The sequence below is a fragment of the Ambystoma mexicanum genome, chromosome 4q (genome assembly GCF_040938575.1).
Source record: "Ambystoma mexicanum isolate Mex_15411 chromosome 4q, UKY_AmexF1_1, whole genome shotgun sequence".
Taxonomy (NCBI): domain Eukaryota; kingdom Metazoa; phylum Chordata; class Amphibia; order Caudata; family Ambystomatidae; genus Ambystoma; species Ambystoma mexicanum.
The window spans coordinates 564,180,574-564,207,147 of NC_090928.1; positions in this window are offsets into that span (position 1 = coordinate 564,180,574).

Here is a 26,574-nt window from a genome sequence, read left to right on the forward strand (position 1 = left end):
ACTGAATGGGGCAAAAACTTTGTGCACGGCTACAGGCCAAACCACTGGACGGATTGTCATCATTTTTGTGTCAGGGGCAGGGGCTTGTTCCCCAAGGCATGCTTTTGTAAATTTTGTGAGAAATCCTACTGCAGTTTCCTTTAAAACGATCAAAAAGTAGCACTCTAAGAATTAGTGATATCTATGTCCGCTCCGCGGTCCCACTTCCCTGTTCGTTCAGTGGAGCATATTTCTATTGGCTAATCTATGGCATGCTGTACGGCAAGATGTTGCGCTTTCACCGATTGGTTCTGCCGCAGCGTCAAGTGCGTAGCATTATTTTTGATACGGCCACCATGGTCATTTAGTTTTTGTGTTGTACGCCAAAATCCCCGCAAACAAACCCTTATGGAACACTGTGTCGAAATGTAAGCATTAGTTATATGTGGCAGTAGAAAGTGAAACAGTGCTTTATTCTTGTTACCACTATCGTACCGTGCAGTGAAACTTGGTCGGCAATGTACGACAAGTTCTTACTGAGTCTATGTAAGAAGCCACCACCAGAAGTACTGCGGTTAGACTGGCGTCCTATATTTTGGAATCTGAGGCAGCCAACTGCACGGTTTCGTAAACACAGCGCATCTGCACGTGGTCGGGAGTAACGGTTCTCATGATTGACTGCTAATATGGTGTTGCAAAATGAGAATGTATTTGTGCTCGGAGTGAAGGTCAGCTCATTTTATTTCATTTTTTCAGTAGGCGCTCAGTATGGTCGCACATGTACCAAACCTCATAAGGGTCAATTGTTTTTTGACCTTGACGTACAGGGAACAGAGACAGAAAGAATGTAGGGAGTCACAGTTTGTGAAACATTCCCTTTGATAAGTTAGGCTTCAAAAAGGTTTGTGAAGCACATGAAATATCAGTTCCTGAGGACGTCTCCTTTCAAACAACTACTGTGTGACTTCGGAGGCCGAAATGGAGGCGGTGCATATCATGTAAACTTATTTTTCAGGCCTGTACACCAAACTGCCATTATTTACTTAGTCTGAAAAAAAAATGATTACTAGTAATGCATTTGGAAGTTTGTGTGCCGTTGAAATTTCAGATTCCCCATTAGCGCCATCTGTACGATGACACTACAATTTCCACTATTACCTACGAAATTTATGTGGCATTGATATTTCTTTACCTATTATGCAGATTTTACATTGTCGCCGTTTGTAGGGAGTTAGTACATTTCCCCATATAACATTACTTGTTTATAGAAATGTTATGTGTTACACCTTACATTTCCGCAAAGGCTTCCTATTGATAGATCTTTTTTGTCATTTTCCCCTCAGCTACTTCCTTCTGTATTGCAAATGTCATGGATTGCAGCGTCCGAGTGATGTTTTTCTTAATCGTCAAGTGCAGCTATTCGTCACTGGTTGTATGTGCATCATCATTGAATGGGATGACCGCATCGGACCTCTATGTCCATACGCAGTTGTAGCAGTAAGAAGCAAAATAGCATCCTTTCTGGTGTCATAGTTCGCAGCCATTCACGATGCCTTGTAAATCACTGTGACAGGAATACGCCTACTGTGTCAACAACGCATAATTTCAGTGTGGTTAAACAACAACGTCACCATTGCCACTAACATTATAAGTAACATACCATACTTTCTGATGGACTACATCACAGCGATTGATGCCATCTTGTCAATGAATGTGAGAGGAAACCGACTACAGTGTCGCCACTGCATACTGTGTGTGTGATAAAAACTGTGGCGCCAACGCATGGTGACTGTGTGGGAAAACATCAAGGCGACCGTCAAAATTAATATTTTCATTGTGCAGCAGAGACACAAACTTCCAATTTCTTTTCAACTGAGAAAAGAGTGATGATTTAGTGCTGTGCATTGTGAAATTAAAGTACCTTACTACATTTACATGCCTTCACAATGTGCCATGCTACGTTGCAGGTTGTAGTATGTTCTTTAATAGGTGCCGTATCACGGTACGTAAATCTTCATGGAATCATTTGTTTGTGCTGCCAAGGTATGTTATCCAGAACGCTATTGCATACCACTTGCTTTGGCAACGTAAGGCTCAGGGCCATCTATTATGCTTTTGTGCCGTTAGGGTACTTTCTGTTACCCAGATGCCCCAATTACCAAGAGCAGTTCTGCATGAAGACGCTATCTTGTCATATTTGGTATCTTTCTAAAAGTGGAAAAATGAGATCAGGTGCAGTGAAAGTATTTGCTGTACAGAAACGTTTCACAAGCAATGCTTCTTTTACCTTCTCACTACACATTTCTTCACCCATTTCACCTTGTGACACTTACACAAAAATGTGTGCACAGGTCAGTGGTAATGGTGTTGCTTGCAATATTTCTGTCATTAGCGCACTTCACTTCATAGGGTTTGTTGTGATTTTGCCCATACATTAGAAGACTACTTTTTTGCCTTCTGTACGCACATTTTTGCCAAACATATTCCCTGTATTTTCCACACATTTATGGAAAGGTCATTGCGCACGAACAAACACCTTTGTGTTTTACATGTGGTAGTGTTTTCATACTTCACAAGTGTTGTCACGTACATAAGAAATCAACTGTATGCCTTTCGTCTCTGATGGGTACGCTGTAGGTATGTTTACTGGCCACAATGTCAGGGAGGTAAATACTGCCATTTACTGTTTGGGACAAAACATAGCATTGCAGTCGCCATGTCCACCAGGCACTGGCTTTCTGTTAAAGGTGTTGCTGATAACCACACATTTTAGAACAGATACAAATCTTCTTCGCCCACTACGGTCATACGTTTTCCATTTTTACTTTCTGGCAGCTGTAATGGGAAGCAGCAAAAGACTTTCTATGCAACGGCCGCCTTCCCTTTCAATGGTGGCCATCTTGGAAAAGGATTTCTTTTCTTAAAACGGGAATGCCGGAGGCGTTCCGGTTGTAGATAAAAAATCCTTTTTTTTGGTGCAACGGGTTAGTGCCGTAAAATCTGTATTGGTAATGGCATTCAGCCCCCATTCTCTTAGGGTGCAATTGGGTTTACTGATTCAAAGACCTCGGTATGCACTCTTGCTTCTATTGTGGTGCAAACTTGCCCTGTTGAGTTGTGAACGGGAATTGTTTCAGTTACAAGTTCGTACAACAATATACAATGTCCTTCCGCACTATCATCGAAGTGTGTATGAGTTCTGCACCATGTGGCCATGCTGTGCTACAGGATATGCTACTGTGCAATTCGTAGAAAGATGGGCAGTGAAGTCAAATGTTGCTTTACAGTATGCTTATGTGTTACTATTGGAATCCTTCTAAATACTCAATAAAAATGTTGGTCAACTTATGTTATGAATCACTTCCAGTACTGCTGACCTATGCAAATCATTCAAAAACGTTTCTCAAAGGGACATTATGGTTACGTTGCCCTACTAAAAATGTCCAAAATTCACTACAAAATACACTTTGCGAAAGGGACGTTATGGTTAAGTTGCCCTATTAAAAACCTATGCCATTCTGTACAAAAACTTTGTAAAAAAGACGTTATGATTACAAGTAAAATCTAAAAACCCCTGAAATTCGGGAGTTATGGTAGGCTAATAACCCATTTTTCCCATCAGCACTCTCCACTGCTACCACTACCACCCCGAACATAAAAGATGCCACCACACATTTCATTGATGCCATCACTGATGCTATCACATCTTTAGCCCCTTTCTTTTATGTCAGCTAAGCAACCATAACTCGCGCCACCACCGTGCACTGCTAAGACTAACACCCAGGACCGCAGATCAGGCCTGCCGGGAGTTCCGCAACCCTACCGGCAAACCCATAGTAAGGGCACCACTTTATTACTACCAGCAACCTTATTTCTGGACTGCCAAAATCGTAATGAGGTACTCGGGCTGTTGCTGGCAGCACCTTTAATGGGTGGAGCTTGATACATAATTAATTGACATAGTTACAGGGCTGAACAAAGTGAGGGCCTTAACAAAGACCCTGGGGCATTACCTATTGCAGTAATGCCCCCCCTGCTCAGGGCTTATTGTTAAATAATAATTTTCTCCATCACAGATGTGCAATATATTACACACTTAGACTGGAAAGACCCTTAGTCCCCAAAACCTCTGTATAAATTGATTTCTTTACATGTTTTACTTTTTTTATTGAAAAAATATATGCGTAGAAACAAGTTAAAAATATAGATTTTCTTAAATATGCAAATAGATATCTGTAAAATGTTAAACAATAGTTTATCATAAAACAAGCTAAATAAATCAACAAATGTGCTCACAGAGTTTCCATTGAAAATAAAGCTGTAAATATTTACTGACACTTTCTATCTACCTATCCAAAAGATCCACACGTGTTAACCTCAACAACAAAGTAAGCTTGTGCTCAGTGTGACTTCACCAATCATAGGCTACATTGTTATTAAGAAATTCAAAGTTTTTGTAAGTGAACTTATAAATAGCACTATGTCTAACGTCATAAGTGATTCAATTACGTACATAAAATCTTTTTTCTTTTTCTAAAGAAGGTGGGAAAAAATGTCCACTTTAAAAAATAACTAAAGAACAATCTGGTATTCAGTTGTTAACTTGTCCTAATCCGTACTTGCAGCACCTCCCATAGCTACCCGTTGGTGGCATAGATCACAGATGACTCTCATAACTGAGACATTGGGAGCCAGTAAAATTGGAACATGTGAGGTTGATACTGATTCCAAAGTCAAGGGCTCATTCAGTATCGGTTGCGTCGCACTGTAGGAATGAGGTGCTGAACGTAGTGCCAATGTCGATGCACATAATACATGAGCGCCATACATTTTTATTTTGTGGTTCTCGTCCAATTTCCAATACACATCATCCACATCATCCCAGTAGACTTGTACCAGACGATTTATCATCATTGATGGTCCCAGGCTTTTTGACCAAACATTAGAAGGGCCACATCTTAATGTTTTCTTGCACAATATTAGACATGTGCAAATTTCCAACTTGTGAGGAAAACATAAAATAACAAAAATGACAACTTGAAAAAGACAATACCACAAAAAATGAAGTCTCATCTCTGAACCCCTCTAGCATTTCAAATGACTCTTCTAGTAGAGTGTTCTGCTGCTGCAGATGTTGGAAGATTCTGGCTGTTTCTGGCAGCACCTTTAATGGGTAGAGGTTGATTCTGCACAACCACCGCTCACAGCTACAGTCAAGATATAACACCACATATAAGACAAAAAAGGCTGCGCCCAGTGTGGGCCACACCATCTTGTGCAATTTCCCATATACATCATACACATCATCCCAGGAGACTATGCTAGACATATTCAAATGTCCAACTGGTGAAGAAAAAAAATATAAAATAACAAAAATGACAACTCTGAAAAGACAATGCAACAGGAAATGAAGCAGCATCTCTGAATCTCTCTAGCATTTCTAATAACTCTTCAAATAAAGTGTTCCAATGTTGCAGGTGTTTGAAACCTTTGGCTGTTGCTAGCAGACCCTGCAATGGATTGATGTTGATTCTGCACAACCACCGGTCACAGCTACAGTCAAGATATAACACCACATAAAAGCCAAAAAAGGCTGCAGCCCAGAATGTTCCAGATCAACTCATGCAATTTCCAATACACATCATCCACATCATCCCAGGAAACTCGGACCACATGATTTATCATGATTAATGTTCCAAAGCTTTCTGACAGAACATTAGAAGGACCATGGCATAGGCTTTCCTTGCACAATGTTAGACATGTTCAAATGTCGAACTAGTGAGGAAAACATACAATTAAAGCTCCTTTAATGGGTGGAGGTTAATTCTGCACACTACAGCGAAGATATGAGACTACATATAAGTAAAAAAAGGGTGCAGCCCAAGTAAAATCATTATTGAAGTATTAACTTGCCTAAATCCTTAAATAAACCCCCTCCCACAGCTATTCATTGGTGGCATTGATCACAGACAACTATCATGACTTGGACATTGTCAGAAAGTAAAACTGGAACATGTTGAGTTGACACTACTGCCAAAGTCGAGGGTTCATTAACTGTTGGTGGCGTCGCACTGGTGGAATCACCTAATGGATGTGGTGCCAATTTCCATGCATGTAACACATCAGCACCAAGCATTTTTATTTCGGGTGCACATACAATTTCCAATACGCATCATCCACATCATCCCAGAGGACTTGCACAACATGAGTTATCATGATTCTTGTTCCCAATGTTTGTGACAAAACATTCCAACGCCTATGTCTTAATGTTTTCTTGCACAATGTACAGTGAACATCCTGTGCCTCCCTTTTAAAGCATAGCCTATAATCTGCACAACGGAATCTACTGTAATAAAGCATCACTACTGCTGATGTTCTTCAACCAAATAAATACACAATTACTACTTCAGTATAATTAACCCCAGTCCTAATAGCAATAAGCCCAGAGCCAACGGGGGCATTCCTGCATCAGATAATGCCCCACGGTATTTATTAAAGCCCTCACGTTTATCGAACCTGTAACTATGGGCATGCTAAATATTCACCTTAACTCCATGGAAGAACCTGGGTGCCCAGTAAACTGCCATTCACAGCTGCCACTGTGCCTGTATCAAGTAGCAGTAGAGAAACAAGAACATACAAAAATCAGTGTGTTTCCTATTATACACTGTTGCAAATGGAAACTTCCAATAAACCATCCCACATTTTACAACCTCTAATTTGTGTACTAAAATTGTATTTCTAAGCACATAATGCACCTCCATTTATTAGGGCAATTTGCACCAACAAATCCATTCCATTTGCATTTTACATGATAGCAGTTTGCACAACTAATATCCATATATGCTTTATGAATGCATATTTAAAAATAAAACCAATCAAACATATTTGTCATGAAATTAAACACTAGGTTTCACAGAACAATAAACAAATTAAGACAATGCATTTTCTCTTATAGATAACAACATAGTAACACACTTCAGTAAACCAAATATTTTTTAAAGCACACACATTTTTAAATCACCCCACACCAGCATAGACATATATTTTTAAAACACACACATGCTCCTATCACCCAAAAAACGCACTTTAACACAAACCATAAGTTATTGTAAAAGCATTGTACATAAAATTACATGTCTACTGCTCTCTGATCATTCATTCATTTTGAGTGCTGGAAGTGTGAGTCTAGAAATTACCCACCCATAGTATAGGCAATATATTTTGTTGGTGTTGGCCGAAAACCAACCACATCATATGTTCAGCATAATTGGTACAGACTCATGAGCATAACCAGAGAGCATGCATTTTGTAGGAATAGAATTCGCCATTTTGAGTAGCTTTCGCTTTCTTGCTTTTCTGTTCAAACTACTTTGCTGTAAGTGAATTCTATTTCATTTTTGCTCATGCATAAGAGCAAGGCCACAAGTAACATGTTGAAATGAGCCCAGACAACCCAGACAGCAATGCCCCAGTCGCATCCCTCACAAGTCCTTGGAAGTAAGCAACACGGCAGTTAATCACTGCGCAGGTGCCGGCTAGTCTCGCTGGTGCGGCAGAAACAGGAGAAATTAACAATTAATGGCTTGAATTATGCTCTCTTTTGCAGCCCCCCTTCACTGAGCCCCTGTAGATCGAGCTGACCTCTAGCACACAAATAGAAACTAGAAGATAGTGAGGCCTCGAATGTGTCTCTCCCCTGCACGCAGCTTGCTTGAAAGAACATGAGCATTACGTTCCCTAAAACAAAGAATGGTGTCTGCACCTCCGCAAATTGCAAACTGTTGCTGAATAGATGTCTGAAGGGTGTCATATTCGTCATAATTGTCAATCATCAAAACCATTGCAAAGAAAGATACATTATGGGCAGTTTTGAATGTGTCAGTACTGATTATAAGATGATCCTTTTGTATATATGTAACTGATGTAGAATGCTCGCTCTCTTGCGCCCCACAAGGTCTGGGTGACACACGTTGCGGGATGTGAGACCCAGTCGGCCGACTGAGACTATTTGCTTTGCAATAAACCCTAGATTTTGGGAATTGAACCTTGTGTCTGGTGTATCAATTTATGTGTGGTGATTGTGCCTTGTTTCCATATGCGAGGGTCCCCTAGGGGCCCCAACAAAATGGCACCTGAATAGGGATCCTCCCCCACTAGCTCCATCGTATACGTTGTAATTTAAGGAAGGCGAGAGGAGAAAAGGAAGCGAGGTCGAGACGGGATCGAGAGGTGTTCAGGGTGCCCCTGTGAAAGTGATGAGAGACTCCTTTGCAGATCTGTACCCAACTGATCCGTGATCGACGTGTCCGGCCAGAGACCAAGGAGGCGAGGGTCCTGAAACGAGGCAGAGTAAGCCAAGATACGCAGACACAACGATTCTTGGTTGCGTCAGTATACGGATGAATTGCATCTTGAAAGACGACTTGGTTGATCAGGTGAGTCGTGCCCCAATTTTAAATAACACTGATATTGGTTGAGTGTTGCTCTTGCAAGATCAAACGCCCAGGGTAAGGTTAAAACATTCCTGGGATATTGTCTTCCTGTTTAGTGCGATTTTTCCACTGCGGTAGACAATCTTTGGAAACTGGCCAGGCTGCGCCACCTTTACGGTCGCCAGCATATGAGATGTATGTGAAGTATGGTGTAGGGGCAATAATGTTTTGTGAAATTTGGCATAGGCAAACCAGACACGAAGAAGATTTACAATGGACAAAACATGGGAGTTATGAGATGGCGAGGATAGATTATTTGGAATCAATACTGTTGAAAAAGAAAGTGCGCCCTGCGACGTTTGACGTCATTAGAGACTGGAGGAGGGAAGCTATGCTCCGCTTGAGAAGCAGAGAGAAAAATGCGCGCAGGCACAAGTCAAGAATAGAGAGAGTGAAAGAACAGGATGAAAAGGAGTGGGATGAGAATATAAGAAAGACAGACAGATGTGTCCAGATGGGGTAGACAAAATATACCCTCAACAAGAATTGCATTCATCAAATGAACTCATCAATAAGATATTAACCGAGATGAGACAAGAGTGCCCTAAGAGTAGGGTTGATAAAATTGCATTAACACCCATTGCCCAACCTATCCCTGTTGCCCAGTCATCATTACAGTTGCAGACCGTACAGCCGCAGCAGCCACTCCCCCTTCCAGTTGTTCCATCTGCATCGGCCCCTCCCCTCCAAGACACCCCCGTTTCCCGTCCGCCTATTGAACTTGAATTCTCTGTAACAAGCGAAGATGTTATGAGAAGAGAGGGGAACGGCACAAAGTGAGTACTAGAATAACCTCCAGTGCGGTCAGCAGAGAGAGAAGGAAGGAGTTAAAAGAACAGGCAGAAATTTATATAGATGGAAACAATGAGACATCTACGCTGGATTCGATGTATGATTTCAGGAAGACTAGTGAAAAGCAGGTATTGTTGGAATGCATGGGAGAATATTTAATGGAGAGATGGAAGCAGTTGATTGGTATTGTACCGCCGCAGAAGTTGCGGGATTTGAATGCTTTTGCATGGATGAGAGAAAGAGATGTAGAAATAAAAGAACATGTGAACAGGCTTTTTGAGTTTAAAAATGAACTTGATGAAGCATATGCTGAAATGTTTTCTATGCCAGGGTATACGAATAAAGACATAAGAAGGGAAAGGCAAGAGGCAATACCATATGTGCAGCGGCGATTTCTTCTGCCATCAAGACAGGCTAGTGAGAAAATGAAAATATGTACACAGGAGGCGCTAAAATGGATTACAGATGCTGGTATTCCCACGATGGAAGTGCAAGAAATATTGGATCAATATACATTACCTATGAAGAGAACAAGCACCACAGGTGATGGTTGAATATTTGCAGGATAGAGATATAGAAAATAAGCAACTTAGCCCCCCCGAATTAATGGCAGTGTATAAGAGAGCTATTTAACGCGATACAGGAGAAACAGCCTTAACCCTTGATTTAGCAATAGTGTTGCATATGAGGGAGGGGTGAGAAAAAGCAAGTGCGATATTTCCCATGAGGGAAGTTCCACCTACTTTTGTGCCGAAAGTAGAAATTCCTGGTGTTAATGGAGGCGCAGGTAAAGGAAGCACATTATACAGCAGAGTACGTACATGTTCCTTTCTCCAGACAAGAGGTGAATAACATAAAACAGACAATCCCTGATTTGAGAAAAAATCCAGCGGGATTCTATAAAGAAATAGAGCCCTATTTGAGATCGTCCATTTTTACTTTGAACGATATTGACCTAATCTTCCCAGTAATTTTACCAGCAGACATATGGAAGCAAATAAGAAAAGTAGACAATCAGGATAGTTTTGGTGACACATGGGAGCATCTAGCAACAGAGAATGCGGACAGCGAAGCAGTCGAGAAACCATCGCCAAATATGGCAGCATTACCAGCATGCATAATACAAAAGTTGAAGGAGATAGTTCCAGAAAAAAGAATTGAATGGGACAAATTAATTGCATGTGTTCAAGGCAAAGATGAGTTAGCAACAGACTATTTCAATAGATTTGAGGAAGTGTTTACAGATTTCAGTGGGCAGGATGTAAGCACTCAGGCAGGGAAAAGACTATTTGTTGATAAATATGTGAGGTGATTTATACCTCCAATTCAAAACCTGATAATGACATCTGAAAGTGCATGGCAATCAAAAACATTGAGGGGGTAATTCATAGAATTCAGCGCACAAGTGGCGCACGCGGCAGGCGCACAGTGTGCGCGTGCGAATCCCTGCGCCAGCCGCGTGCGCCAAAATCCATTTCTGCGCACAGCGTATTCATGGATTCCAGCCACCAAAACCAGCCGTGGCGCACAGTGGCGCAGCGACCCTGCAGCAGCGCCAGTTACGCCCCCAAGAACGCCTCTCGCGCAGGGAAAAGCTATCAATATACCCAATCCAGCGCAAAGGGCTGCGCTAACCCTGTACCAGCATGGCAAGCGGGCTACGTGTATCACTGGGGTGCGCGGGAAGTACCTCACGCGATTGGCCCTGTGCGAGCAGGGTACGCATATTTCAGGGGTGCGCGGGAAGTTCCACATGCGATTTCCGCAGGGTGCGTGTATTTCAGGGGTGCGCGAGAAGTTCCACACGCGATTTCAGCAGGGTACGTGTAATTCTGGGTGCGGGGGACGTTCCACACGTGATTTCAGCATGGTACGTGCATTTCAGGGGTGCGCGGGAATTTCCACACGCGATTGGGCCCGTGTGAGCAGGGTACGCGTATCTCAGGGGTGCGCGGGAATTTCCACACGCGATTTGTCTGGGTACGTGGATCTCACGGGTGCGCGGGAAGTTTCACACGCGATTTGGCAGGGTACGTGGATTTCAGGGGTGCACCGGAAGTTCCACACGGGATTTGGCCGGGTACCTGCGCGGGAATTTCCACACGCGATTTGTCTGGGTACGTGGATCTCAGGGGTGCGCGGGAAGTTCCACACGCGATTTCAGCAGGGTACGTGTATTTCGGGTGCGGGGGACGTTCCACACGCGATTTCAGCATGGTACGTGCATTTCAGGGGTGCGCGGGAAGGTCCACACCCGATTTCAGCAGGGTACGTGTATTTCTGGGTGCGGGGACGTTCCACACGCGATTTCAGCATGGTACGTGCATTTCAGGGGTGCGCGGGAATTTCCACACGCGATTGGCCCGTGCGAGCAGGGTACGCGTATCTCAGGGGTGCGCGGGAAGTTTCACACGCGATTTGGCAGGGTACGTGGATTTCAGGGGTGCGCGGGAAGTTCCACACGCGATTTCAGCAGGGTACGTGTATTTCTGGGTGCGGGGGACGTTCCACACGCGATTTCAGCATGGTACGTGCATTTCAGGGGTGCGCTGGAAGTTCCACACGCGATTTCAGCAGGGTACGTGTATTTCTGGGTGCAGGGGACGTTCCACACGCAATTTCAGCATGGTACGTACATTTCAGGGGTGCGCGGGTATTTCCACACGCGATTGGGCCCGTGCGAGCAGGGTACGCGTATCTCAGGGGTGCGCGGGAAGTCTCACACGCGATTTGGCAGGGTACGTGGATTTCAGGGGTGCGCGGGAAGTTCCACACGCGATTTCAGCAGGGTACGTGTATTTCTGGGTGCAGGGGACGTTCCACACTCAATTTCAGCATGGTACGTGCATTTCAGGGGTGCACGGGAAGTTCCACACGCGATTTCAGCAGGGTACGTGTATTTCTGGGTGCGGGGCAAGTTTCACACGCGATTTCAGCAGGGTACGTGTATTTCAGGGGTGCGCGGGAAGTTCCACACGCGATTTGGCTGTGTGCTCCCAGGTATTCCCTGTACACCCACCACGGCCCCTGCAGGCAGTCGACACCACAGGGGACTACCCTGCACACCTGCTCATGTCACCCAGCACCCCCACCTCCTATCCACCATGGGCAGCCCCCACCAGGCCCCCACTCATGTCTCCCACCACCCCCACCCCCCAGCAGTGCAGGGGCAGCCTCCACCAGGCCCCCACTCATGTCTCCCACCACCCCCACCCCCCAGCCACCAGGGGCAGCCTCCACCAGGCCCCCACTCATGTCTCCCACCACCCCCACCCCCCAGCCACCAGGGGCAGCCCCCACCAGGCCCCCACACATGTCCAACTCATGTCTCCCACCACCCCCACCCCCCAGCAGTGCAGGGGCAGCCTCCACCAGGCCCCCACTAATGTCTCCCATCACCCCCACCCCCCAGCCACCAGGGGCAGCCTCCACCAGGCCCACACTCATGTCTCCCACTACCCCCACCCCCCAGCCACCAGGGGCACCCTCCACCAGGCCCCCACTCATGTCTCCCACCACCCCCCAGCATCCAGGGGCAGCCCCCACCAGGCCCCCACACATGTCCAACTCATGTCTCCCACCACCCCCACCTCCCAGCCACCAGGGGCAGCCTCCACCAGGCCCCCACTCATGTCCCCCTGCACCCAAGTCCTCACAATCCCCAATCATGTGCGTTATGGTCAGCCTCCACAGCCAAAAGGCCCTACCAAGTAACCCATTCACCCACATGGAAATGGAAATTACATGTTACACCCCCAATGTTCATAAAGCAAATGAACCCATGTCCGTCACACACAATGGTTGCAAATGAATGGGAAAACACCCAACATGACATGCATGAAACCAATGAGATGATACCACACAGTGAAGTATGAAAACAAAATTGTATTAAAAAAAATCGAATGCAAATGAAATGAAACAAACTACAATGGCAATGAAAAAAAGATAAGCTGCATGTCCGTCCAAAAAAATCAAAACTACAAATCCAAATCCAAAAAAAAAATGTTGTTCAAAATCACATTAAAAATAAAATCAATCCGAGAGATAAAAATAAATGCAAAGACCATTGCTCCATGGAAAATAAATCAAAAATAAAAAAATAAAACAATCCAATGAAGAACTATGTACAAAACATCCAAGGGTCCATGAGCCCAACTGAACAAAGGAAACCTACAAAAAACCCTAACTAAAATGCAACTATGTACAAAAAGTGGAGCTGTGTCCGTCGACTCCAAATCATAAGAAGAAACAAATGAAACCTAAAACTAAAGAACTATATACAAAGGCGGCGGGCAAGTCCAGCGGCTCACTCCGTGGTGTTCCGGGCCAGGGCATCATCAAACTCCTCGTCTATGTCCCGGAGGCGGTCCTGTTCCATGGCCCCGAGGGTCCGCAGGGACGACGCCATCTGCTCCTCCAACCTCCTGCAGATTGCCTCGAAGCACTCGGCCCGCCTCAGAACCCTCTGCATGGAGTTCTCCGCCCTGACCATCGTGAGCCGCGCCGCTTCCGCCCGCCGCCGCTCCGCACCTATCTGCTGGCCCAACCGCAGCCACACGGAAGACACTTCCTGTCCTGGGTCCTCCTGCCCTCCGGCCGATGCCTGATGGCCCCGAGCCATGATGCCTCCCACGTTGACTCTGCTGCTGCCTCCGATGCAACTGCCTCTGCCAGCACAACGGCATCCAGGCTGATGGAATCCACCAACGCCGTTGTGCACGTGCCCTGCCTGATGATGCCGGCACATCCTCCATCTTCTGGGGTACAGTTGCTGTGGTGTCCACCCCTGCTGGACCTCCGACTCCCGACTGTGGCAGGGATGGGATCCCCACCGAGCTGGCTGCATTGGTCAGGGCAGGTCCACAGGGGGCCCTGGTGGCATCTGGGCCGGAATACGGCAAGGAGAATGACTGGCGTATAGTCTCCACAGAGGAGGAGAGGGCCGCCAGATTGGCCGACACATGCAGGAAACCCCCGAACATGGACGATCCCAATTGGGCCACATCGGCACGGTGCTCTTCGTGATGACGTGCGTGCTCCTCCTGGGAAGCACGCACGGCATCACGAATCACAGCCGTGCGCATCGCGACCCCAATCAGGACCTTCTCCATACGACCAGGGGTCCCCTCGTCCGCAGGTGGAGGGGAGTCAGATGACATGGACATCCCCTCTACCTGCGGACGGGCCTGGGACGGTGACCTGTGCTGCCTCCTGCCCCTGCCCCTGGACTGCACCACTTGCACCAGCAGGGATGCCCCCACCAGGCCCCATGTGCGCCTCAGTGGCGGCCTCCTCCTCCTCTGTGGAAACCACCAACCTGGATGGCTCCTCACCGTCTTCCGCCGTAGCAGGCCCCTGTGGGGGCTCACCCACCCCCTCTGCTGCAGCCGTAGGGGCATCCCCGCCGCCTTGCTCCACAGCACCATCTCCGCCCTCTTCTTCACTAGCCGCTGCATAGAGGGAGACATAGAACACAAGCTTCAGGGTACTGTACAATGGTCCCCTAGACAGGAAGCAATAGCAGATGAGTGCCACTGTCAAAGTACACTTCCATCATGTCCCTCCACAACACATGTGTCAGTCCAGGCAAAACACACACAGTGACAGTCATGGTGCATGCCATGGACATTTCCATACATGTCCAATGGACTCTCGAAACATACAATGTAATGGAACTCACATGCATCATGGGTCATGCCTATCACATGCACACACTTCACCTGAGTCACATCCATCTGGCCCCGTACACCCCAATCACAGTGGATACAAGGATGACTAGGCTGCATCAGTGAATCTGTACATTGTCACAGACATGTGTCATGCATCCATGGCATTCACAAGTCACAGACACGCAGGTCAGGCACACAGACATGCATACCATATATGTACCTGGCATCAGCACCCATCCCTCACCCCCACCCATGTCCAGGAACATTGACTGCCATGCTCTCATGTGTACAATCTGCATAGGCTCCTCATGTCACATTTAAACACATGCAACAACCGTGCGGTTCACACATTACTGGTCGCACATGCATTACCATGATGTCCCTGCACACATACATGCGTACATGGCCTATGTCACACATACAGGCAAGTATCAGACAACCAGCACACTGCAACATGCCCTGTCTCACACAGCAATGCTTGGCCACTTACCGCTCAACTCCAGACGGGTCTCCCTCTCAAGGACCTCGGCGTGGAGCGCTAGATGTACGCGTTCCAGGACCCTCATCTGGATGGAACTCATGCGGCCCCGGCCCCCCTCCACGAGGCACCGGGCCTTTGTGAGAGTCCTGGACCTCAAGTCCTCCCAGCGCTTCTTGACCTTCTGGATGGTGCGGGTTGCCACCCCCTCCGCGTTGATGACAACCACACAGTCGGCCCAGATCCTCTCCCGTCCTTCCTTGTTGGCGCGGGACGATCCGAAGAGGGCATCATACTGCCCCAGGACTTGCTGCCAGTGGCAGTGGCAGTGAAGCTGGTGCCCCTCTGCCCCTCTGGCCGGGGGTTGCCACTGGTGCCAGATGTTGATGTGCCCGACATGGCAACCCCAGGGGCAGGAGTGGGTGGGCAACTGGGTCCTGGGGCTGGGCTGTGGAGCGATGTTATCCGAGTCGGGAGTCTTCTGTTCCAGCAGGGGTGGACACAGCAGCTGGACCCCTGCAGATGGCTGATGTGCAGGCACCAAATGGCAGGGCACGGTGGCAGCAGGCAGGCAGGCAGGCAGGCAGCAGCAGATGGCACGTGGGAGGCTGCTCGGGGCACTGGGGGGCAGTAATTCGGCCTTCTGGGCAGGAGCGTGGTCTTCCGTGTGTTTTCGCGTGGCCAGCTTGATACGGAATGATTTGGCACGTGAAAATCCTGCACGTTAGCGTGATATTCGAGGAGCGGCCCTTAGCGCGTAAGCGCGTCAGCACGCGTACGCGATTTCATTGGACCAAAGGCCCTTACAGTGTAAGCGCGTCTGTGACGTTTCGCGCATGGGCGTTGCCCTGGCAGGGCTTGGAGATCCCGCGTGCCTTTGAACTGCTCTGTACGTGCTTTTCGTGCGGTGCGTATTTTCTATCCGTTGGGGTTCACACGCTATTACTTCACAGCGGGTGTTGGCTACGCGTTCTTCTACACGCAAGGCAGACGGTGAGTGGTACCCCGCTCCCCCCCGGCCCGATCGCGTGAAAAAGTTCACGCGAACCCCTGAAATACACGTAGCCCGCTCCCCCAGGCCCGATCGCGTGAAAAAGTTCACGCGAACCCCTGAAATACATGTAGCCCGCTCCCCTAGGCCCGATCGCGTGAAAAACTTCACGTGAACCCCCGACATACACGTAGCCCACTCCCCAGGCCTGATCGCGTGAGAAACTTCACGCGAACCCCTGAAATACACGTAGCCTGCTCCCCCAGGCCCGATCGCGTGAGAAACTTCGCGTGAACCCCTGAAATACACGTAGCCCGCTCCCCCAGGCCCGATCGCGTGAAAGACTTCACGCGAACCCCTGAAATACACGTAGCCCGCTCGCACAGGCCCAATTGCTGTATGTTGCCACTTTTGTAATGCGCAGGGACGCTACCACCTGCCTTCGTGTGGCGGACGTGTTTCAGCTTGTGCGTGGCTTTGCCCTATTCGATTCCATGAATACGTGTGGTTCGAATGCGTGTGGGCGTTCCGTCTGCTTCCCTGCAGTACATCCCCAGTTACGCCCTTATTTTCGCGCGTTGTTCCCCATTCCGCGCGTTACGCCCCGTGTCCCGCCCACTTTCTGGTGTATGCGCCGAGGTTGTGCGCTTTCACTGTGCGCGTCGCGGACGCCTTTCGGGATGTTGCAGTGACTTGTGCGCCATGCACGGGTTTGGCGCACATCCCCGGGTGTACACGCACAGGGACTTCCATGAATCGCACGCGTGCGCGTGCGCCTGTTTTTTTCCGCTTGCGCCTGCTTGCGCGAAGATTTTCAGCGCACGTTTGTTCCATGAATCGGCCCCTGAGTGAGGTATTACATATGGCCCAGTACTATGAGGAGAGAGTGAATACAGAGAAAGAGAAAGAGGTGAAAGACAGGGTAAATTTGAAAACGAGGGTGTTACTCCAGCAGGTAGCGGGTCACAATAGAGGAAGAGGAAATGCGCAAGGGAGAGGAAGTAATTCCAACATGCATGGAGGTCCTTTGGGATTAAATCAGTGTGCATATTGTAAGGAAGAGGGTCACTGGCGAGCGCAATGGCCACACTTACAAAATAGAAATGGGTATGGTCAGAGAAGACAGCACAGAGGTCACCCGGGAACAAATGGACAGAATAGGAATAATAATATGCAGCAAAACCAGAATAATCAAGGAAATGGCAATCAGAATCAGAACCAAGATCAGAGTCAGACTCCTTACTTCAAAGTCAAAGTGAGCGCAATAGAGGTAGGGGCGGAAATATTTTTGATACACAGCCAAATACATACTATTCTGGTGACTACACATCGGATGATCTATTGTTTCCCCAATAGGATTGCCCGAGACTGGGGTCAGAACCAGTGTCCATTCCCGTAAATCAAAAAGGACCCTACGTAGAAATGAAAGTCGGGAATAGAGAGCACAGCTTTCTCATAGACACAGGTGCACAAAAGTGCTCAATAGACCACCACTTGGTTCCGGAAATACCACTGTCAGGGCAGAAGAATGTTTCAGTAGGGTTTGCAGGCACCCCAGTAATTAATCCCGTATCCCAATCAGTACCAGTAACAATAGGGCCATTTACCGAATATTGTCCATTTTTATTGACACAGAATTGTGGTGAGAATCTGTTAGTGTGATTATCCATTGCACTCCTGATGGAGTGTTTCTGACAATATCACTGCAGAATATACCAGTTTCTGAGTTCTTGTCCAAACCTCTGCCAGGAGAGTTAAGTGAAGTACCGACTTGTATATGGGCACTGAATGACAATGATGTGGGATGTTTGAAGATAGAACCAGTGAAAATTATTTTGAAAGAAGGAGTAACATTGCCACGTATTCCTCAGTATAAGATTTCGATGGAGGGCGAGAAAGCATTGAAAAGTATTGTCTCAGATTTGGTAAAAAGAAATGTAATTGAAGAGATTACAGGTAGCACTTGTAACAGCCCTATTCTTCCGGTGTATAAGAAAGGAGGTAATGAGATACTGTACTGTTTCATAATTGATTTACGTGCATTGAACAAAGTGGTTAATCCTCAGTTGCCATTGGTCCCCGACGTCACCACAATTATGACAATGATACCTGCCTCGGCATCATATTTTAGCGTGATTGACCTTAAGAATTCATTTTTTAGCATTCCAGTTCACTAGGATATCAGATATTTGTTTGCTTTCACGTTAGGGGGACGGTCATTTACGTTTACACAAATTCCACAAGGCTATACAGAGAGTCCAAATATTTATAGCAGAGCATTGAAAGAACAGTTAGATATACTAGAATTACCGGCGGGTTGTGTATTATTACAGTACATAGACGATTTGTTAATTGCTGCTGTTACAGAGGAGATTTTTTTTAAAAAGTACAGTTTTGTTATTGTCACAATAAGCAGTATATGGCCATAAAGCTAGTTTGAAAAAATTCCAATATTGTCGAAAGGAGGTGGCTTATTTGGGCTACCTACTTTCGAGAGAGGGGGGAAAACTGACACCAGAAAGGATAGAAAGTATCTCTGGTATGCCTATTCCAAAAACGCAGAAAGGAGTCTGAGACTTAATATGCATGGCTTCCTATTGCCGTCAATGGATAGCGAACTTCGCGATGATTGTAAAACCGATGGTGGCATTGACGAAGAAGGAAGAATGCCAGAGAGCATTTGATCTGCTCAAAACTGCATTGTTCTCCGCCCCAGTTTTGGGTACACCAAACTATGAAAACATTTTCAGATTATTTGTGCATGAGAATGAAGGCTGCGTGTTGGCTGTTGTAACGCAGGAACAAGGTGGAAGAAATAGACCATGTGGTTATTTTTCTTCCGTGCTGATCCCTGTAGCATGTGCATTGCCGTGTTGTTTGCGAGCTGTTGCAGCAGCTGCTGCGTCAGTGAAACAAACTGAAGCAATGGTGTTGGGGCACACCTTAATTTTAATGGTGCCACATGCCATAGTCGTGCTATTAAATAGAAAGCAGACGCAACACCTCATGTCCGCTAGATTGACTAGATATGAAATTGTCCTATTTGCACCACACCTTCAAATTATGAGGTGCAGTGCTTTGAATCCTGCAGAATTAATGCCACTGCCCAGTGGAGAAATAAGGGAGAATGAATCACCTGCCCATGATTGTTTAATGGTTACTGAAGAAGAAACGAAAGAAAGAGTTGATTTAAGAGACACCCCACAGAAAGAGCCAGATGGAGAACTGTTTTGTGACGGCTCCTGCTTTAAATTACCTGATGGCACATCAACTGCTGCCTATGCCATTTCGACACAAAAAAGTATTGTAGAAAGTAAAAGAATCCCCTACAACTCTGCATAAGCCACGGAGATAATAGCGTTAACCAGAGCATGTGAAATTACTGAAAATCTGAGTGTAAATATACATACTGGCAGTCAATATGCCTTCGGGGTGGTACATAATTTTGGCTGACTCTGGGCTGAGAGGGGTTTCTTGACATCACATGGAACCAGAATTCAACATGGCCCTTTGATAGTACGATTGCTGTCTACACTTACGTGTCTGAAGCGCCTAGCAATAGTAAAATGCGAGGCGCATATAAAAGTAACATGCAAAGTGGGAGAGGGAAACGCATTTGCAGACATAATTGCAAAACAAACTGCCACTTATTTGAGCACCAAAATGTTAACAGTACAGTCAGAGGAAGTGCCCTGCATGATAGAGAATGGGATTGCTACCGTCAAAGAGATGCAGGTGGAAGCAACTGCTGATGAAATACAAGAGTGGGCTGAGGGCTCCGCAGAACTAGATCTGGAAGGTTGCTGGGTGGACAAGAAGAGTAGAAATTGGATGCTGCCCAACTCCTATGTAACTCCAATGGTCACAATGGCCCACAGCCCCACGCACATTTGTGCAAGGAAGATAATTCAACATTTGGCCACAGTGTGGCAGAACACGCACATAAAAAATATGCGGAAAGGCTAGTATAACATTGCATAACATGCTTACAACACAATGTTGGAAAAGGAACAGCTACTCCAACAGGTAGTTTTGACCCCCCCTCTATGCCATTTGAGGTGATCCATTTTGATTTTATCGAGATGGAAAGGTGTCAGAACTTAAATATGTACTGGTAGTAGTGTGTGCGTTAGTAAATGGGTGGAAGCATATCCTCTGAAGGATTGCACCGCCATGAGCACTGCTAAGGTGATGTTAAAGGAGTACTTTTCACGGTTTGGCTTGCCCCGAGTCATATGGTCAGACAATGGCCCGCACTTTGTTGGCGCAGTAATATTACAGATTTGGCAGGTCTCCAGATTGATAAAAGATTCCATTGCGCCAGGCATCCGATGAGTGCCGGGCTTGTTGAACGTCAGAATGGCATATTAAAGGCCAAGATTAGTCAAATTTGTGCAGGGAACAAGTTATGCTGGACGGATGCATTGCTGCTGGCTTTATTGTGCATGCGCACATCTGTGCAAGTCAGGACTGGGCTCTCCCCCTATGAAATAGTGATGGGGAGGCCCGCTAATGTTTGGTGTGTGCCGCAGCCAAGGTGGTTAAATGAAGTAGAATACCCTGTGCTTAGTACATATTGTAACCTTTTAATGCAGAAATTGCGTTTGATTCATCCGCAGGTGCAGGAGGCTCTCCCCATCAGATACACTGGTCCGGGGCATTCTCTGCAATCAGGGAACTGGATCCTGGTGAAGAATTTCGGGAGGAAGTCATCGCTTGCACCCAGATGGCGTGGGCCCTACCAAGTCCTTCTTGCGACACAGACAGCAGTCCATCTGGACGGTAGGAAGGCGTGGATACATGCCATGCATACGAAGAGAGTTCCACCGCCATTGAAAGAACTGCCTGATCCAGACGACAAGAGAGAGACAGCTGCCTCTGAAACTAAGGAAATGATTGCCAGTTCTCTGCCACAAAATCTGTCTGATCCTGAAACAAAGCCTGGAAAGATTGCTATAAAGGGGAAAGGGCTAAGAGTGCCCCAACGTTGCCCAGCAGAATCTGCATCGCTGCTGGATGACACGAAGCCTGCATCATCATTTTGGCGCCCACCACTTCTTGTTGCGCTGCAGGCTGACTCTGAGCCTGAATCTGGAAGTGCGCCCGCACTATTCACTGATCACACAGTACCTGGAGCAATACGGTACAATCTACAGTCTCGAGATAAGAAGTGATCAGATTTTCATTCTATTTTCTTTGTTGCCTCTATTTCCCATCATGGATGAAGTGAGAAATGGAGGCCTAGAGGAGAGAGGCGTGGGAGTTGTGCAAATCCGACAGCTCAGGAACGTGGCTCTGAAAACGAAAAAATCCATGTGTTGATCACCCCACACGGACAAGTGGGACTCATATCGTAAAAAGGCAATTGATGACTGCTCCAGAGTTCTTTGAGCAATGTGCAGAAGCACGATAATCTTGCCCAACGTATAGCAATCCAGGCTGTGGAAAACTGGCTAAAACACTTTGTTGACACTACAGAATTTACTGAAATTCGGACAAATGCAGTGGGAAGAGCCTCTCACAACGAACATTGCTGGAGAAGAAGAATCAAGAAAAATGCCTGCACCAGCTTCTGCACCCTCCTGCACCGATGCTGACCATGAAGTAAATATAGAGACTGTAAGATTGCGAGAAAAAAAGTGCCCAAAAAAATTGTATGCTCATCTTAACAATAGTCATGTGTGTGATGAGTATACCAGCACCGATAATGGCAGTCCTGGTATTATGGTATCTAGAAGAGATACATCCATTAGAAGTGTTTTTGCTTATTAGAAATATTTCCACCACTGAAAGCTCGGTTCATGTAATTTCCTATACTTTGTTCCCAATGGAAGAGAGGCACAGGGAAGGATATGGAAACAATACACTACTCTTGTTAATGAATATGACACACTCAATTCTGAGAAAAAAACAATTGTTGGGTGTGTACCCATATACTGCAAAACATGGTGGAAAGGAAATAGGTTGGTATGTACAGCCATTGCCATTGAGTTCTGCATGCGTCCTTAAGTGCACTATATTATGGGAAATGGAATAAGAGTGAAACCGGTGAATTAGATAGAATAAACATGGACGAATTTGAGGAGGTAATAATGAAACCTGTAGGTTGCTCTATATTTGGCAAAGCAAGACTAATAAGACCAGCAGTAATGCCACAAGATAGATTATATGTGCCATATAAATCATCTGTAATCACGTTTCACATGAACCTAGAAGGGAATAAAAATACAGTGCCCCCCTCCTATACAATAAATGACAGTCCTCGCTCTGTTCCATTTTTCTTAAGTAAGAAAGGCTCCTATTCGGTAGGGACATTCACCAGATGTATGAACATAGCATTCCTCGATAGAGAGAGGAAGAACCTGTATACATAGGTGATCCTGTCTATTTCAGATGTGGAGAAAAAGGTTATCCCTGGTTGCTGAGAAATTGGGGAGGTACTTCTTACTTAGGGATTCTGTTTCCATGGGAGTTTCTTTCAAAAACGGCAGATATAGCCAAATTGTCTAGATCAATGTCTTGGCGAAATGAGGAAAGAGTATTGATTGCAGAAGATATGGCAAAATCATTTATACCATTTTGGGGCCAAGCAATAAACTCCTATAATATAAGACAACTGTCCAGAATATTAGAAACAACGAAAATGGGACTACGGATATATTATACAACATGACTTTGGAAGAAAAAGGGATTAGATTGATGAAACTTCAAAATAGGATGGCTCTTGACATAGTTTTGGCTGATCGTGGGGGAGTTTGCAAAATCGTGGGATCATCATATTGTGTATTTTTAAGTGACTCCTCCCGTATGATTTTTGAAGCGATAAAACAGTTGCACGTTCTGAGCCCCGACCTCCATCCCCAGGAAGGTAGTTGGGAATTAAACATAAGCTCCTGGTTTTGGGAGGTATTATGCTCATGGGGATGGAAATTGGTTGCAATTCTAGTACCAGTGCTCGGAATATTCATGACATGCTGTTGTTGCATACAGTGTTTACCAATAGTTTGCACTGAATTAAGTGATGAATGCGTACACATGGTAACGCAGAAAAGAACACCCAGATTGGATACAAAGATGGATCATGAAATGAAGACAGTGAAAGAATTTATGTCAATCAATATCGATGACAATGATGACGATTATAGTGGTATGCAAAGCTCGGAATCAGATACATGGTCAGAGGAAGATGCGATGTTCGGATGATGCGTTTGGCTTACGGCCAAGAGGAGGGTTTGTGAGTCTAGAAATTACCCACCTATAGCATAGGTGATATATTTAGTTGGCCGAAAACCAACCACATCATATGTTCAGCATCATTGGTACAGACTCATGAGCATAACCCGAGAGCGTCCATTTTGTAGGAAGAGAATTCGCCATTTTGAGTAACTTTCGCTTTCTTGCCTTTCTGTTCAAACTGCTTTGCTGTAAGTGAATTCTATTTTGTTTTTGCTCATGTATAAGAGCAATGCCACAAGTTACATGTTGAAACAGAGCCCAGACAACCCAGACAGCAATGCCCCGGTCGCCTCCCTCACAAGTCCTTGGAAGTAAGCAACAAGTCATTTAATCACTACGTAGGTGCAAGCTAGTCTCGCTGGTGCGGCAGAAATGGGAGAAATGAACAATGAATGGCTTGAATTATGCTCTCTTTTGCGGCCCCCCTTCACTGAGCCCCTGTAGATCGAGCTGAACTCTAGCACACGAATAGAAACTAGAAGATAGTGAGGCCTGGAAAGTGTCTCTCCCCTGCACGCAGCTTGCTTGAAAGAACAAGAGCATTATGTTCCCTAAAACAAAGAATGGTGTCTGCACCTTCACAAATTGCAAACTGTTGCTGAATAGATGTCTGAAGGGTGTCATATAATCGTCATAATTGTCAATCATCGAAACCATTGTAAAGAAAGATACATTATGGGTGGTTTTGAATGTGTCACTACTGATTATAAGATGTTCCTTTTGTATATATGTAACTGATGTAGAATGGTCGCTCTCTTGCGTCCCACGAGGTCTGGGTGACACACGCTGCGGGACGTGAGACCCAGTCGGCAGACTGAGACTATTTGCTTTGCAATAAACCCTAGATTTTGGGAATTGAACCTTGTGTCTGGCATTTGTGTGTGGTGATTGTGCCTTGTTTCCATATGCGAGGGTATCATGCACCTCAATTAAATTTGTCTTTCCTAATAAACAACTTCCAACATTTATTCCCACAATTTTTTTTACATATACAGTAGAACCACTTCATTGCTAACAAATACAATAAAAAACAAATGCCCAGCATCACTAGTAGGCGTGGATATTCATTCTTAATGATATTCAAACTTAATTGTAGCCGCGGCTACATGTACATTATCTACAAACTAAAAACCAAACTAAGCCATCCTTCAAAACTTCAAATAAGACAAGAGAACATCCTAAGCGCACAAAATAACACACACAGATAACATTCTGTGATGTATCATCAACATAACAATATGGTTATTGCACAGAAAAAGTATGTTTATATACGTGGCTATAAATATAACCGTGCCTATGGACACAACCAATAAAAAGATGTAAAGCATTGGCTTATCCCAATCCCCTAAAACACTCAATGCATCTACGATGCTACTCCACCCAAAATGTCAGAAAGCAGCAGCTACCACACGTCCACAAACACATGATGTTCCATTTTACAGCCACAAAATATACTACCATAAGTGAGAATAACATGCTAAAATACAGTGTGTGGGCATCTAAAACTAGACTTGGGCAGAATTTAAACAGAGGGAAAGCTGTTTGAGGATGAATGTTAATAATACGGTATCTATGAGCTCTGTTGGAACACAGGTGGACAAAAAGGTTGGGGCTATGAACCCACTATTAATGTAGATGATCCCCTACTGTAATGTGGATGCTTCTGTGGGTTGTATTTGCAAATGAGTGGAGATTGCCAGAATTGTTAGTAGTGTTGAGCAGGTTAAAACTGCTCTACATATGGTAAGAAAAGAGGTGAACGCACTTACAATTCTGTTAGAAGAAACCCCGACAGGACTAAGGGTTTGGGTACAGTTTTCTATACAACAAGGAGGCTGTCATGAATTGGGTTGGGGTTGGGGTTGGTGTGGCTATCAAGAGGCCCTATTGTACCAATGGTGTCTCTAAAAGTCGCCCCTCCCCTGTTTGTTTGAATCATGGGGAGGGGTCACAAAGGGGGAACTGACAGTAAATAAATATCCCCTAGAGCAGGCCTCCACTGCCCACCACTGTAACCCCTACTTTTTCTTGACCAATGTACCCAGACCACTTAGTCAATATTGGGAGTCTGGGGAAGGCTTGATAAATAAGGTCTGCCATTGGCTCAGAATTAAGAGGGGTTGCCTGTCGATAATTAGGAGCGACCTAGTTAAATGTGTATGAATCCCTTATCCCCCATCAATGGATTACATTAGAGTGGATGTAAAATCCAACCTATTCGTGGAGTGGCTGTTTACCCTGGAACCACATTCAATGCCCCATTGTTCAGTGGAAATAGCACTTGACTTGAACTTGGGAAGGATACATACCTGATTGGAGGAAGGTTACATACCTGGAACCTCTTCCAAGGCTATTTAAACCCCACCCGAACAGCCACACGTGCTTCGCGTTGTTCTGCATCTAGCAGCTGGACGCTCACCGTGTCTGCTCCTGCATCCTGACTTCTGCCATGCCTGCCAGCATCCTGGATCACCTGCAAAGGAAGAGAAGAAGAGAACAGAAGAAGGAAAAGTCCTTACCTGCTAAAACCCGCATCCCGGAGACATCTCGCCGACAATCCTGAAAAGGAAGACTTTTATTTAAAAGCTCATCGCGTCGATCACTGCAGCGCCGCATTCCACTCACCTTTACAGGGCATCTCCATGTTCAGCAGCGATCATCCGGATTCGCAGTCACGCCCCAGCGCCTAGGGAGAAAAAGACCAGAACAAAAGGTGAGAGAGAGAAGGGAATAAGGAAAGCTAAATCTCCATGTTAAGACTTACCTGTTGATTCATTCCCTCTTCATTTCGGGTCCACGCCGCATCCTGGCATCTCCGGACCCCGGCCCCTAAGGGGAAAAAGAGACATCAGAGTTAATGAGCGAATGAAAAGACATTACCAAAAAACGCTCATTAAAGACTTACCTGATTTCTACAAGGATTTCACCTCTCAT